The 12229-nt window shown below is 42.8% G+C and overlaps 1 long non-coding RNA gene across 1 annotated transcript in view; it reads right to left on the reverse strand.

Annotated features, from left to right (window-relative positions):
* Nucleotides 1-5136: 5136 nt before the first annotated feature.
* Nucleotides 5137-12229, reverse strand: part of LOC126148655 (uncharacterized) — a 227572-nt gene continuing 220479 nt past the window's right edge. The window contains exon 3 of the long non-coding RNA XR_007530633.1: nt 5137-5353. This is a non-coding gene — a long non-coding RNA (uncharacterized LOC126148655). The remainder of the gene's footprint in view (nt 5354-12229) is intronic.

Below are 12229 nucleotides of genomic sequence, written 5' to 3' on the forward strand. Positions count from 1 at the left end.
GATGATTTCAGCCCCATTATCCAAAGTGAGCCTGATTTCGACAAGATCTGGTTCTTGCAAGACGGAGTTCGACCCCATCGAAGCAGGAGAGTGTTTGATGTCCTGGGGGAGCAGTTTGGGGACCTCATTCTGGCTCTGGGGTGCGCAGAGGCCACTGGCATGGGCCTCGACTGGCCGCCATATTCTCCAGATCTGAACACATGTGACTCCTTTTTGTGGGGCTATATTAAAGACAAGGTGTATAGCAATAACCAGAAGCCATTGCTGAGCTGAAAACAGCCACTCAGGAGGTTATCGACAGCATCGATGTTCCGACACTTCAGCGGGTCATTCAGAATTTTGCTATTCGTGTGCGCCACATCATCGCCAAGGGTGGCAGGCGTATCGAATATGTCATAACCTAAATCCAAATATCTGTAGTGACGTTTACCTATTGAATAAAGTGTGTGGATGCCGTAGTTGGTAACTAATACACGTTTTTTTTCATATAATTCAACAATTGTCACTCTTTATGTGAGCGGATCTCTGAAATTGCTGGCCTAAACTCAAATTAGTATTATGGTGAGCATTTGATCTTTGCACAGTTACTTCCACGACTACTGTAGACCTGTCACAAACAGTAGCACATCGTGAGAGTTCGTTGCTGGGTAAGTCTGTTACCATTATCTTACATTCGCTTGTTGTCTTTCGCTGTCGTGTTGGTAATATCGCGTGTCTTTTGTGCTGGTAGGCTAATATGCACTTATTCGTAGTATGTATTAGAGCAGCTGAGCTCTTAACGTTTTTGCCCATATTGATGCTGCAGTATAGTTCAGTTACACTGGGCAACAATGAAAATGATTCGGGCTTAAAAATATAAATTTACATGTATTTCCATCTGCTGAATTCAAAAATCACCCTAAAAATGACAGGTTAGCTCTTGTTTTGAAGATGAAGTGACATTTCATTTTTTAGAGTGAAGATTTTAAATTTGGGGGAATTTTTTTTTTTTGGGAGTTGGCACGCCTGTCAAATAACAAAACACAAATGCTCTTCAGATGTTTGTAAGTCATAAACATAGATACTGTTGTTGTGACTGTGAATTACATGTAGTTTCTACTCAAATTAATGCAAAATTTCTGATCGCGAGTGCTTTTTTGGCGTAAAATTTGTAAAAATGCCACGAAAATGTGTAAATATGGTGAATAACTTTTGTTATATTTGTGGATAAATAACATTTTCCTCACAGGAATGCAATCTGACGCCTCTTGTAAAGACTGCCTATCAGTATTATTTCGGTATGAAAGTAGGGGACCAGGATAAGTCTTGGGCTCCACATATATGTTGCAACGCATGTTCAGTTACACTGCGAGAATGGCCGAAAAAGAAGAAACGATTTATGGCTTTCGCTGTGCCTATGATTTGGCGGGAGCCTACAAACCATACAGATGACTGCTATTTCTGCCTGACTCCACTTATAAAGACAGGATTGTCTATGAAGAAAAGTAGAACAGTTCAGTACCCGAATCTTCCATCTGCTATTCGACCCATTCCACTTTCGGATAGTTTACCAATTCCTACTCCACCCGAAAATTGTGTGTTTGAAGTAGAAAATGAAAACAGTGTGGAACAAGAAGAACCAAACAAGCGTTCCACATCCCATGACCCTGATTTTGAGGGAAAAGATGATAAACCGCACAGACTGAATCAAGCGGAATTGAGTGATCTCACTAGAGACCTTGGCCTGTCAAAGGAGAATGCAGAAATTCTTGGGTCTCGACTACAGCAATGGAATCTTCTCCAAAGTGATGTGAGAATGTTACAGTACAGAAAACGTCACATGGAACTGTTTCCCTTTTTTGAGAAGAAAAATAATCTTGTTGTTTGCTGCGACATTAATGGCTTCACGAAATCTTTGAATTTGAACCATGATCCAACTGAATGGAGGCTATTCATAGACTCCTCCAAGCTTAGTTTGAAAGCTGTATTACTTCACAACGGGAACCTTCTTTCATCTGTTCCTGTTGGTCATGCTGTTCACATGAAGGAGACATATGCAAATATGACAGCTCTCTTGGACTTAACTAAATATCATGAACACAAATGGAAAATCTGTGGTGATCTAAAAGTCAGTGCCATACTCTTAGGAATGCAGCTGGGTTATACAAAGCATTGCTGCTTCTTATGTATGTGGGACAGAGATAGGAAATTGCATTATATTAAAGAAGACGCCTGCAAGAAATCTTCACCCTAGCGAGAAAAATGTCATTGCCAAGCCTCTTGTGGACCCAAAAGACGTTCATCTTCCACCCCTGCATATCAAGCGGGGTTTGATGAAAAACTTTGTCAAAGCTATGAACCGAGAAGGACGGGTCATTAAGTACATAAGAGAGAAATTTTCGAAATTAAGTGATGCAAAAGTTAAGGAACGCATTTTTGTCGGAGCACAAATACGAGAACTTGTAAAGGATCCTGCATTTGACCAAGTTTTGGAGGTGAAAGAAAAGGAAGGAAGCTTGGAAAGCCTTCAAGAGTGTTGTTCATGGATTTTTAGGCAACAAAAGAGATGACAACTACAAGCATTTGGTGACAGTGCTCCTGCAAAAATACCGTAACCTTGGATGCAACATGTCCCTTAAGATCCATTTTCTCCACTCCCACCTAGACTTTTTCCCTCCTAGTTGTGGAGCTGTTAGTGATGAACATGGTGAGAGATTCCATCAGGACATTTCTGTTATGGAATAAAGATATCAAGGCCGTTGGAATGAAGTAATGCTTGCGGATTACTGTTGGTCTTTGTGTAGGGTTCAAATGGCTCTGAGCACTATGGGACTCAACTGCTGTGGTCATAAGTCCCCTAGAACTTAGAACTACTTAAACCTAACTAACCTAAGGACATCACACACATCCATGCCCGAGGCAGGATTCGAACCTGCGACCGTAGCGGTCGTGCGGTTCCAGACTGTGGCGCCTTTAACCGCTCGGCCACTGCGGCCGGCTTTGTGTAGGGATTCTGCGGAACTCCATTACAAGAGGCAAGCTAAAAGACGACGACGTCAATAGGCCACCACATGATTCTCTTCAGACACGACCATCTGCGAAGTATTTTTCCCGCAATTTAGAACTCTTAGCATGTAATTACCAGTTGAAAAAAATCAAAAGCACTTTCATTGTTGTTAGCATGTATGTAATTAAAATGTATCTTTTTCTCTCAGTCCGTTAATATGTAATACTTCCACCTTGTGTATATCATAGAAACTAGATCTAATAAAAATTTTTCATTGTCATATTTGTTTTACTCAACCCAAAATTAGTAGGAATTGCCTCATGAAGTGCTCGAAACATTCAAAAATTATTTTTTTGTTGCCCAGTGTTATCAATATGAGGGGATACTTTTAGTGTTCTACTAAGACAGATGTTGTGAGTTTCAAAAAATGGTTCAAATGGCACTGAGCACTATGGGACTCAACTGCTGAGGTCATTAGTCCCCTAGAACTTAGAACTAGTTAAACCTAACTAACCTAAGGACATCACACACAACCATGCCCGAGGCAGGATTCGAACCTGCGACCGTAGCGGACTCGCGTTTCCAGACTGCAGCGCCAGAACCGCGCGGCCACTTCGGCCGGCGTTGTGAGTTTCATATTTACAACATGCGTATTGGTATTGTGGGTAACAATTGAAAATAGCAATATAAACTGAAACCATCTCAATAATTATTACAACTTGAGTGGATGAATGTTGCCTTCATTCAGCGTAGTTGTGTTGGATATTATAGGCCAACAATTAAATATAAATTTACGTATAAATTTTCGGGTTTCAGCGACAGGAGCATTTGAACTAAAATATCTGTGCCACAGCCTCTCTAAACAAATCGATGCAGGAGCTGAAATATTTGTCTATGTTACGAGGAAGGGCCCCACAAAATATACGTGCGACCAAAAGTGATCTCTAGTGCAGAGTAGCAGCTAGGTTCACGAACCCGTCTTACCTAGTTCCCGGGTCCATTTGCTATCCGTGATTAGTTAGAGATCAGAACAGAATATCAAGCTGGCAACAAGGCAATAAAATTTCAGTGGCAATGACAGTACGATTTTCATTTGTTGTAATTTATTCTTGATTCTTACCGTCCAGAATAAAACTTCTGCTCTGCACAGCGTACACGCAGAATGAATTGCAATCACCTCTAGCAGAGATAATTTAGTTTTTGTTTGGGTTGTCCACGTACCATCGACACCTAAGCAAGATAGGGAACAGGACATCGACACTGGATGGTGAAGCAGTTAAGAATCATCTGAATAGTGACAGATTGATGTACGTAGATGACAAGCGGTGAGTGATAATGTAGCTGGTAAGACACTGGATTCGTAAACGACACAATGGCAGTTCTAATCTGTCTGCTGATCCATTATTCTTGCATGCAAGATAAACAAAAAAATAAAAAATCTGGTGTAGCCTTCCTTTTCCACTGTTGTCCAGACACCTTACTGTAGGACATCAGAGTTGCTGTCGTAATATATCGACAGTGTTGCATCCAACGTGAAAACCAGAAAAAAATATATACTGTACGTTTTTGTGTTTTCCAAAAGAATGTTTTCGGCCCGTTTCTTGTCAGTGAGAGAGGTATCAGAGAACACTTATTGATGGACATGTTCAGGCACCTGTGCGGGGGAGGAGGAACAAAAGCAATTATCCGATGATAGAGGGCTCTAACACAATAGCATACAGAAGTATTTGACAACTAACAGACAAAAACTTGGACACGCGCCAACCATGACAAACTATAGATTTCTCCGTTTCCAGGGACTTGGCCTCAATCGAGAAGGCGAGTTACTACAATGATTGAGAAAAGTCGATCAGATGTACTTGCAGCTGCGTGCAGAGAATGGAAATACTTCCTGGACGTATGTCATATTTCATATTGGTCTGACACAGATAGCATTTAAGGTCTGTAAGAAAGATACAGATGTCTTTTTGAAATGTGTGTGCAGTAAGTGTTGGTGAAAATATATCGTTATGAAATTCTCTAATAACTCGACGTATCAGTATAGTATAGTTGGGCCTTAGCTAGACATTCGGTACACATGCTAAAAGTTCCCATACAAGCACTAATTACAAAGCACACATGTAACACTGCAGGGTGTGACTTACCCCATAAGACGGTGAGCACCTTGGCATAGAATGGCGTCCACAGACTCCCCCAGAGGGCGGCCAGATGCAGTGCGGCGATGCCCACCACGTTGGTCCAGTAGATCTGCCTCACGTACGGCTTACTGGGTTCTGTCCCTGGGGTCTCGTCCACCCGGGCGCATGCGTCTTCCTCTGGCTTTATTTCTGGGCTCTGTGGACGTGGCGCCATTGCTCGATTTTCTCGCTGAAAACAGATGAAATGGAGCAACGGCTCAAAAGGGGTAGGAGGTGAAAAATTTGTAAGTGAAATTGGGCAACACGTCAAATTGGGCAACATATCAAATTGGGCAACATGTCAAATGGGTCAGCAGGTCAGATGGATCAGCACATCAGTCGATTAGGCAGAGGCACCTAAGCGCTTAGCATCATCAAAGCTGACATTAATCCTCCAAACCACATGAATATGGTAGGTTCATGCAGTTATCCCCAATCACCAATCAATGTCCTAGGAGAACAAATTAACAATTATTACTCACATGATGTTAACGATAAGCATAATTTCGGTACAGAACAAATAGAAAGAGGAAAAAATCAGTCTCATTTCACAAATAGGCTGTCACAATAAATCTACAGAAGGTAGAGTTTGTAAATTTTAATACGTGGAATGCTCCTTCAAGCTCATACTGATTAAAACCATTGAGTATGATTCGTATACAGTAGTTGCCTTTCTTTTTTGTTACAAAACGAAAGCAAGTGTATTACAAAGTAGGACAGTCATTTACCTGAAGGATGGCGTGAACAACACAGAACTTTACTAGGCGTGATACTATTAGAGGTTTTATGGTGCTGTCTTCTTCCAGACTAAGCATTTGATCACCCAGTCAACTGCAGGGATAAGAATGAATGTTTTCGTATTTTAAGCTTTTGCTTGCAAGTATCTGTTTATGTGGCTTGCCCAACTTCGAATTTTAGGTAATTCACTAGCAAAACACTGTACATAGTGCATGATATGCAACGATTCTATGCAATATCTACCCTACGGGTATCAAATGGAGAACCATTCAGAAGAATGCTTAACGCTAACTACACCTAGTAAAGGATGCGCTGTGCTGAAGTTCTAGGTAGTTATTTGTATTTAACTTTGCAGCCAGGTGGCTTTCCTGTAGCCGCAACCATCCAGTTCACACAGGAGAATCGTACAAACATACCGCAATTTGAGCATCGCGAAGACTCCCGCATGGACGACATGGAAATAAGCATACCTGGCGTAGAGAAACAACTGAAAGATGTGAAAACAAATAAATCACCAGGTCCGGATGGAAGTCTAGTTCGATTGGTCCCTTACCTAATTTGCATTTGTCGTGAATCTATCGCCCAGCACAAAGTCCCAAGAAAATGGAAAAAAGCGCAGGTGACTCTAGTGTATAAAAATGGTAGAAGAACGGACCCGCAAAATTACAGACCAATATCCCTAACTTCTTTTTGCGGCAGAATCCTTGAACACATTCTCAGTTCGAATGTAATAAACTTTCTTGAGACTGAAAATCTTGTGTCCACGGATCAGCATGGTTTTGGAAAACATCGCTTGTGCGAAACTCAGCTTGTCTTTTTTCTCACATGATATACTGAGAACTATGGGCGAAGGGCAAGAGGCAGATTCCATATTTCTAGATTTCCGGAAAGCATTTGACACGGTGTCGCTTTTCAGGCTGTTAACGAAGGTACGAACATATGGAATAAGTTCACTGTTGTGTGAGTGGCTCGAAGACTTTTTAAATAATAGGACCCAGTATGTTGTCCTCGACGGCAAGTGTTCATTAGAGACGAGGGTACCGTCAGGAGTGCCCCAGGGAAGTGGGATAGTGTCTCTGTTGTTCTCTTTATACATAACTGATTTGGCGGACAGGGTGGGCAGCATCTGGGGTTGTTTGTTGATGATGCCGTGGTGTAGGGCAAGGTGTTGAAGTTGACTGGCTGTAGAAAGATGCAAGACGACTTAGACAAAATTTCCAGTTGGTGCATAGCAGCTATCCCTAAATGTGGAAAAACTTAAGTTAACGCGAATTATTAGTAAGAACAAATCTGTAATGTTCGGATACAGTATTATTAGTGTCCAGCTCGATACAGTCAAGCCGCTTAAATATCTTGGCGTAACGTTGCAAAGCGATATGAAATGGAACGAGAATGTGAAAACTGTGGTAGGGAAGGCAAATGGTCGACTTCGGTTTATTGGAAGCATTTTAAGAAAGAATGTTTCTCTTGCAAAGGAAATCGCATATAGGATGCCGGTGCGACCTGTTCTTGAGTATTGCTCGAGTGTTTGCGATCCGTACCAGATCGGAATGAACGAAGACATCGAAGCAATTCAAAGGCGGGCGGCCAGATTTACTACCGGTAGGTTCGAACAACATGCAAGTGTTACAGATATACTTCGGGAACACAAACGGGAATCCATAGAGGGAAGGCGACCTTTTTTTCGAGAAATGCTATTGAAATAATTTAGAGAACCGGCATTTGAAGCTGAGTGCCGAACGATTTTACTGCCGCCAACATACATCGCGTGTAAGGACCACAAAGACGAGATACAAAATATTAGAGTTCATACCGAGACGCACAGACAGTCGTTTCTTCTTGACTCTGCGTGTGGAACAGGAGGGGAAATGATGAGTGGTGATACAAGGTACCCTTCGCCATGTACCGCTCGGTAGCTTGCGGAGTATCTATGTAGACGCAGATGATGTAGAGGGGAGTCATCTGCGCCATCTGTCTGTGAATTGTGTAAATTTGATCCGTGCGTGATCGTGTTTTAACTGTTTGTGTATCGTATTTTCTGAGCCGAAAAAATGGTTCAAATGGCTCTAAGCACTATGGGACTTAACATCTGAGGTCATCAGGCCCCTAGACTTAGAACTACTTAAACCTAACTAACCTAAGGACATCACACATATCCATGCCCGAGGCAGGATTCGAACCTGCGACCCTAACAGCAGCTCGGTTCCGAACTGAAGCGCCTGGAACCGCTCGGCCATGGAGGCCGGAAATAGGGGCACATCCCAGAATTTACTTAAACGATTGTGGGGAACCACCTACAAAAACACGCTCAGGCTGGCCTGTGCACCAGCCCACGGTCGTTAACACGCCTCGCGCCTGACTCGCCATCCTACCTCACAATACAGCACGCAACGCTATACGAGCGGGATGTTGTGTTCATACGCTCTCTGAACATGTCGTTGTTAATACAATACATTGCTGAGAGGCCACCATGTGCCTTCCACGGTTCGGATGTTGTACAGCATAACTACTTATAATGTGAACGCACTACTGTGTTACAATGTTCGAATTGAGAAATGTCCCAAAGGTCAAAGTGGCCAGTCGCACAGACGATAAACATTACAGTTAAGACCAGAAATGGCTAGTGTTCAAACGTTTCATCAAGGCTGTGGAATCGTATGTTTAGAAAATATTCGAGTTATACTGGTAGTGGTAAGTTCCTATGGGACCAAACTGCTGATGTCATCGGTTCCTAGGCTTACAATTTAATCTAACGTAAACTAACTTACACCCACACACACACACACACACACACACACACACACACACACACACACACACAAACAAACACTTGAACCTCCGACGGGGGGAGCCGTGCGAACCGTGGCAAGGCGCCTCAGACCAATTCCAGTTATAGTATAACCTACAGTTTAACTCGAACATTAAACTAAAGAGCAACTGTATTCTTTTTTCATACACACAATACAGCGGGAGAGTAAAAGTGGCAGTGCATGTCATAAAAGGCCTGGAGCAATTCGACATGAAACCCTAAATCTTTGGATTTGTAATCCATAGATTACGCTCGGTAACGGGCAGGGCATTGTTTAGGATCTGTAGACTGCTAGGCTGAACCTGTGGTACAGTCTCTACCAGGTGAAATTTCGTGATAACTAGTAGCATGTTAGAGCAACTTTTCGAATTAAAAACCAATAATGGAGCATTTATAATTGTGTAAAATTTTACGATACAGTTTAATTATCAGCTCTCCACCGAAAAACGCAGCTGAATAAGTTCATACTAAATGAGTAAGCACTCTTATTTTACTATTGTAGCGAACGGCACCACATTACTAAAAGAAAGACGCCTTATTTTAAATTTTTGTGGTGCAGGCCACTAAGCTTGCATTTTAAATAGCCTGCCCTGGCAGACGGTTAGGTGACAAGTGCTGGATTTTAATTAGCTCTGACGTGCGTCGTTGTTGATTTGCTTAGACGGCTTGACTCGGCCATGGATTCTACAGCAATATGAAGAAGTCATCGTGTTCTAGGGAGGACAGTCTGTTTGACTAATTGAGCAAGACAAACGTTCAGTCGAACTGAACTACACCCAGGCTGCATTTGGGAACAGGTAGCACTCAGAGCCCTAGATTATTCTAGGCGAATTAGAACAACCAATACACAACAGGATCAGCTGTTCGTCAGACGGGTGCGATCGCGGCCGATTGTGTCCCCATCTCAACGAGATGTGGCGACATGCCATCCGCGGTGGCCATGCTGTGCTGTTTATTTACATGTACATTCTTTATTTCCTGCAAGGAAATAATGAGGGCGTGTCTGATTACTAGGAAGTCATGACGCAGGATTTGTTTACTTGTCCACAAGATGGCCCTGTTGTATCAAGTGGGGCGCTGGGCCCGAGTGGTTCTAGCCCCTTCAGTCCGGAACCGCGCTGCTGCTACGGTTGCAGGTTCGAATCCTACCTCGGGCATGGATATGTATGATGTCCTTAGGTTAGTTAGGTTTAAGTAGTTCTAAGTTCTAGGAGACTGATGACCTCAGATGGTAAGTCCCATAGTGCTCAGAGCCATTTGAACCATTTGTGGCGACGTGGCTGCAGAATTCAGCTTCTAGCTGACATCTCGCAGAACGACTTACCTTACAAGGCGTGTTGAAGAAAAGCAAACCCATGTTTGTAGCATCTGTAGAAGAGCATTTCACCTTTCCGGTTAGAACAGACTTTTTGGAATTCTGAAGTTATCAGGGATAAATACAGGGATCTAAAAAGTTATCTATGACTTGTACAGAAAGCGACTGCTGTTATTAGTAAAGGAAAGAACAGTAGTTGTAAGAGTCGAAGAACATGAAACTAAGGCAGTAGTTGAGAGGGGAGCGAGACAGCGTACCCGAAACGAAACCAAAGAGAAATCTGGAACTTCTGCTAGACAAAATCCAGGACGCTTTCTTTTGATAGCAGCTCGCCAAATCCTTAAGACGAGCACAGGACACGATCTGGAACAAAAACGGTTTGGAAAAACTGGTGTCACGTTACCAAAAAATGGTTGGAAAACCATGGCGACTATGTCAAAAATAACGGGAACATTGTACAATGGGCACTAATTTGGTAATGGAGAAAATTTAAGAGGAAGACCAAGGCTTTACTACAGAAAGTGGGTTCTAGTAGGTGTGGGCTGCAGTAGTTATGCAGAGATGAAGAGACCTGTATACAACAGACTCGCGTACGGAGTTGCATCAAGCCAGTCTTCCGGGTTGAAGGACAACGATAAGTGTCAGTCATTGGAACGACCAGCACGGGGACAACGATAAATCTCAGTCTTAAGGTTGGAGAGCACAAGGACGACAATAAATCAGAGACTTCAGGTTGAAGAACAGAGAGACGACACTAAGTCTTCTGACTGCTTTGATGCGTCTCGCAACGATTTTCTGTCCTATGGCAGAGTAGTGCTTGCACCGAACGTTCTCAGTTATTTGTCGCACACTATATCTAAATCTCTTTTCTTCTCCAACAACTTTTACCCTCTATGGCTCCCTCTAGTACGTGATATTTCGTGACCTATCACACGCTCCGAACGAAGTGGTGCAATGTTAAGACACCAGAATCGGATTCGGGAAGACGATAGTTCAGATTCCCCTCTTCGTGGAAAGAAAGATTGTCGGTATGCCTCTGTGTGGGCTCTAATCTCTCTGATTTTATCCTCGTTGTCTCTTCGCGAGATATACGTAGGAGAGAGCAATATACCGCTCGACTCCTCGGTGAAGGTATGTTCTCGAAACTTCAACAAAAGCCTGTACCGAGCTACTGAACGTCTCTCCTGCAGTCTTCCACTGGAGTTTATCTATCATCTCCGTAACGCTTTCGCGATTACTAAATGATCCTGTAATGAAGCGCGCTGCTCTCCTTTGGATCTTCTCTATCTCTTCTATCAACCCTACCTGGTACGGATCCCACACTGGTGAGCAATATTCAAGCAGTGGGCGAACAAATGTACTGTAACCTACTTTCTTTGTATTCGGATTGCATTTCCTTAGCATTCTTCCAATAAATCTCAGTCTGGCATCTGCTTTACCGACGATCAACTTTATATGATAATTCCATTTTAAATCACTCCTAATGCCTACTCCCAGATAATTTATGGAATTAACTGCTTCCAGTTGCGCTGACCTGCTATATTGTAGCTAAATGATAAAGGATCTTTCTTTCTATGTATTCGCAGCACATTACACTAGTCTAGATTGAGACTCAATTGCCATTCCCTGCACCATGCGTCAGTGCGTTGCAGATCCTCCTGCATTTCAGTACAATTTTCCATTCTTACAACCTCTCGATATATTACAGCATCATCCGCAAAAAGCCTCAGTGAACTTCCGATGTTGTCCACAAGGATAACTGTGAATGGCTTGTCTCTCAGAACTTTAATGGCAGCGATACAACCGAACATCTCTTCTCGACCACGTTTCGTCTCTGTGCAGCTTCGTAGACGTCATGTGACACTCCCATGAGGCCGGGAAACCAGTGTTACCCCGCGCACCTATATCGGTTGAAGATTATCACCTCTGGACGCTGCGATGACACAAAGGACATAGCGGATTTTAATCACATCATATTGGCATGTTCCAAGTACACGAGTGCGCAATCAGACTTGTATAAAAAAATTGGTTGCGAGAGGTTACGCCGTTACTACCAATGTTCCTGTTTTACTCCACCGTTTTGATAAATATAAGTTGCTCAGACACAATTTGAAAGCAACCGGCATACAAATTTAATTTATGAGTTACCTCGATCTTCATTTTCCAATGGCATCAGCTCGGTTCGTAATCGGGTGTGTAATTTT

The sequence above is a fragment of the Schistocerca cancellata genome, chromosome 2 (assembly GCF_023864275.1).
Source record: "Schistocerca cancellata isolate TAMUIC-IGC-003103 chromosome 2, iqSchCanc2.1, whole genome shotgun sequence".
Taxonomy (NCBI): Eukaryota; Metazoa; Arthropoda; class Insecta; order Orthoptera; family Acrididae; genus Schistocerca; species Schistocerca cancellata.